Raw genomic sequence first — 4,961 nt, forward strand, 5'->3', positions numbered from 1 at the left:
CATGTATGACTGGAGGGGTACACAGTACGCAGGGGTGGACAGTAACTACTGTAAGTACATTTACTTGATTACTGTCCTTAAGTATGATTTTTGAGTATCTGTACTTTACTTGGTGGCGGCGCGATCACTCCGTGTCTCTCCAGATTTTGTGAATTAGTGGTAATATGCTTGTTTATCTCAAGTATTTTCGGCAAAAACAGTTAAGCGGTTCCTGCAATTCTGACATGTTTATCAGCGTAATCCCTGAGATTGCTAAATCAGCGTGACTTTCGAACATCGCTACACCGACCGGAAGTATCTTCAGACGGGCACACAAATAAAAACACAGGGGCTCTCCTGGTGGAGTTCAAGCAAGGCTAAAGCTGACTCCACATCGACTCGCTCTTCCAAGCCTTTTCTTCGCCAATGTTCGCTCCCTGGCAAACAAAATGGATGAATTGTGGCTGTGGATCACACATCATGATTTTCACAGAAACTTGGCTTAACAGCGAAATACCCAACAGCTAGGACGCTGCGTTCTCTGTGCAGACAGAACAACTCCTGGTCTGACTCATAAGACCAGAGGTGGGGGTTTGTGCGTTTATGTAAACAAAACGTGGTGCACAGACACTACCATCACCGAGAGTCATTGCTCAGCTAACCACAGTATAAGAAGGTCCTGTGGAAGGTCATCAAGGCACAAAAGATCATTGGCCGCCCCCTGCCTTCCCTGGACGACATTGCAAACACACGCTACCACCACAGAGTCATAAACATTACAACACAACCTGCTCACTATTTCTTTGAACTGTTACCATCCGGCAGACGTCAGCACACACATCCAGACCCAGACACAGCCATCCGGACTCACACTCAAACACTCACTTGTAACTTCATCCCTGGTGCATTATATGACTCCCAGATGCACTTTAGGCCCTACACTGCCCACACTTTTTTTAGTCATATTTATTACGTATTTATTATGCGCATTTTTGTCTACTATGTTTTGTTCTTGTGTCATGCTGAGGCATCATGCGGAGCTGCACTCCAATTTTGTTGTACATTTGCTACAATGATAATAAAGTTCATTCACCCCATTCCCCTCCGGGAGGCGTTACAGGTCTCTCCGCACCCGAAACAGCAGGTTCAGAGGAAGATTCTACCCTGCAGCTGTCACCCTACTGAACTTTAGCTCTGCACCCCGGTGACAACCAATCAACTAAACCCTCACCCCAACAACCCTGTAGAACCTAAAAATATAATAACTCCCCGATAATGTAATAACCCCGATAATGTAATACAAATTTGCACTTGAAAATGTACCGGTAATAAAACCTGATAATGTAATAAAGTGCATTTCCCAATAATAATAACTTTGTAAATTAAATAAACAGTTTAAACACAGTGCCCCCAGAGGTCAAAGGTCACCATTTTTTGTGGTATCCCCAGGATGATGTCATGAATATATGTACCATGTTTGATTATGATACTGTATGTTAAAGGGTAGCTGAGAAATGCCCTTACTTCCTGTTTTGCGGCTATACCGTTGTATTTGGATGGGTGTCACAGCCAAGCTGTTTTGAAATTTGAAAAAAAGCTGTTTGACAAATTTGTTCAGCTTGGCCTGGAGATCATACGCCAAGTTGCATAAAGATTGGACAGAATATGTAGCCCCCCCAGTGGTCAAAGGTCACCAGATGTTTGGGGTGTCTCCAGGATGATGTCATGAGTCTATATACCAAAGTTGGTTGAGATATGTTAAAGGTTTGCTGAGAAATAGGCTTACTTCCTGTTTGGCGACCTCAACGCCAAGTGTTATTGGCCGTCACGGCTAAGCATCTTTGAATTTCAAGAAGATGTTGAATGAATTTGTGTGTCATGGTCTGAAGATCATCTGGGCAACGTTTCGAAAAGATTAGACAAAATTTTTGACGAGAAGCCTTTTAAATGCTTTTGAAAAAATCAAAGATGGCAGAAAATCCAATATGGCTGAAAAAGACAAGGGTTCCAGTGATACATCGTTTGTGAAAAACGCATGCCTGTTGGTGGTGCTAGAGCTCTCGAGCAAAAAAACATGTCCGTGGTATATAGCATCTGGCCCGCATGGGAGTACGACATCGTCAAACTATAACCTCCGTAATTTCCCCATTCATTCTCTATGGCGAGTCGTAACAGTACACATGTAATACTCTTTTTGTTCACTGGTGGTTGTTTTGGCGCTGTTTCGCGCTTGCCATCGAAAACGGAATGAAATGTAGGCCTACCTGCAAACAATGTAAGAGGCCTATGCTGACTGCATCAGTGCTCAAAGTATTCTAAAAGTTGATCAATTATTCGTTAATAACTAACTAACTTCTATTCAAGTCACATTTCTGGGACTTTCTGGGATAATTATTTCTATTTTTTATTCACACGTTCAAATTCTTTATAGATCAGTGGCTGGGCCGAGCAAGTGGACCTCACTTACCCCCTGGATGAGTGTGATTTCAGAGGACTGATTGAAGAACGATGGGACTTTGTTTTATAGGACTATAGTTACGGATTGTAGTTTTACAGAACTATAGCTAAGCTAACTGGTGCACACTTAGTGTGCACAACCCACGGTGAAACCACACTGGAAACAAAGTCCAAGGCTACATTTGCTCATGCCTTTATTTTATTTTTATTGTTTTAAAGAAGTAATTTCTTTTATCCTATTATAATTCTGGGCTCCTCTTCTACCTATGTAGAATAAGTGGTTATTTAATTTATTAGGCTATTAATTGAATTGATGTTGTTGTTTATTATCGCTATTCTCCTTAATGTAGTCTTACCAACTTTTTTTACTGTTAAATGTAAATTTGTTGTTATGTATATGTCACTTTGGACAAAAGTATCTGCTAAATACCATAACCATCCATAAGCACAACCATATGTGTACAATTAATTACCTCCCTGCCATACCTATGAAACCACTTTGGGTCAACTCCTATTGTTTTTCAACAAACACTTCTGTGGGATCTTCTGTTTATCAGGCTGGAGTGAGAGCTGCCTGACTGACCCACATCTGTGTATGGAGGACCACCACAGGGCTGAGGTGCGGTCAGGAGAGGACAAGCTGGACTTGGATAATTGGGACCCAACCCTGGTCAATGGGGACCCCTTCGCCCTGAGTAAGTCAGTAATGAGATAGATAGTGATTCTCTGCAGTAGTAGAGGAGCATCGGATGGATGTATTCTATTTAATCTCATTCTTCATGACTAGACCTTGTAGATAGGGAGTCAAATGTTATCTATACTGGACTGACTGTAACTTCTTTCACTTTTCACACCTTGTGAATTTTATAGTGAAGGTGACATCGGGAAGGTTCAGGAAGGCAGAACGTGTGGTCAGTGGACGAGACTCGTGCCAACCTCACTTACCCCCAGGAGGAGTTCAGAGGGCAGAAAGATGGGCCTTGGTCTTATACGGCTATAGTTATGGCTAGCTATAGCTAAGCTAACTTATTGCTTCAGATGTACCAATGTTGTTTAAAGGTGTCTGTTCTATATGGGTCTAAGGCAAGGTATCTAAGGCAAAGGCCTTTATTACCTAAATGTTTTATGCCTATGATAGTATTTTGTGTTAGTGTGCACCACCCATGGTGAACCACACTGGAAACAAAGTTCAAGGCTCCATTTGCTCACTCCTGTGGGATCTTCTGTTTATCAGGCTGGAGTGAGAGCTGACCCACCATGGAGGACCACCACAGGCCTGAGGTGCGGTCAGGAGGGTACAAGCTGGACCTGGATACCTGGTACCTCTCCCTGGCCTACGGGGACCCCTTTGCCTTGAGTAAGTCAGTAAAGAGAAAGAAAGTGGTTCTCTAGAGTAGAGGAAAACCAGAAGCCATGATTTTTATTTTATTTTTTTAAATCCATATGAACTAATAGTTTAGTAGACTTGAATGGTGAATGTTAGCTTACCTTAATCATACGGGACTGATTGTAACCTGCTCATTTTTGACACCATGTGAATTTTATAGTGAAGGTGAACACCGCTGCACCGGAGGGGTTCAGAGCCTGAGAACATGACCGCATCACATCCCCCGCACACAAGTGAGTCAGAAATATGATTTGGCGCTTGTTTGTTTAATTTAGGGAGGGTGATATCTCACTATTTCTATTCCGTAGTGGTGTTGTCTTCTTTCAAATGATGTGATGAATACTTTGATACATTATGGAGTTTTTTTTTTGTTTTTTTTGCCTCACAGCACTTGCCTTACCCCACACTGCAGTACTTGACCTAATGCCACCTGGTCAAGGGTACTGCTACAGTACGTCCACTCATCCGAGATTTCCTGGCCACTGATATAGGAAGGGCGTGGAGGGGATGGAAAGATGGGAGAGGGACAGGAGACCCTGGGAATACTTAGCAGACATTGGGGCTCTTAGTACACTCAATGTAGTCAAAACTTAGAAAATAGCCTATACTAAAACAGAGTTCCAAAAGTATACAGAGTATACCACAGTATACTAAGCCCATTGTAGTTTAGCGTACCAAATATGCTTCAATAACATTTCTTATAATGGCAATGTATAAGAATAAGGATAGCCCTACATTTACAAAATCAAAAGTTACTGTACTAAAATGTATTTAGTCAATTCCCCTAAATGAAGCCAATTAAGTTGGAAAATCAGACTTTAAACTATTACACTGATATGAGGGTCATTAGTTCCTTTATTATGTTTATGATTATTTAACAAACACTTTTATCCAAAGCAATTTACAACACAGATCAATGAATATTATTACTAATATTCCTCCCCTCAGGCCGGAGATTCAGAGTCCCTTGTTTTATGTCCAATAGGACAAAGAACTCTTTTATACCAAGTGCAATACGGTTGCTAAATTTGCACAATTCTTGGACCTAGATGAGGAGTAGTGCAACAGTGTTTTTTAACAAGTAGTTTGTGTTATTTATTTATATGTGTAAGTGATGTTTACCTGTTGTGCTACCAAA

General features: G+C 41.4%; 1 long non-coding RNA gene across 1 annotated transcript; it reads left to right on the top strand.

The window, feature by feature from the left end:
• Window positions 1-3,697: 3,697 nt before the first annotated feature.
• On the top strand, window positions 3,698-4,236 carry LOC125295711. Its single transcript, XR_007193688.1, has 3 exons — window positions 3,698-3,793; window positions 3,984-4,056; window positions 4,212-4,236. It is a non-coding gene; the product is annotated as an uncharacterized LOC125295711 (long non-coding RNA).
• The last annotated feature ends 725 nt before the right edge of the window (window positions 4,237-4,961 follow it).

The sequence above is a fragment of the Alosa alosa genome, chromosome 6, assembly GCF_017589495.1.
Source record: "Alosa alosa isolate M-15738 ecotype Scorff River chromosome 6, AALO_Geno_1.1, whole genome shotgun sequence".
In the NCBI taxonomy this organism is placed as follows: domain Eukaryota; kingdom Metazoa; phylum Chordata; class Actinopteri; order Clupeiformes; family Clupeidae; genus Alosa; species Alosa alosa.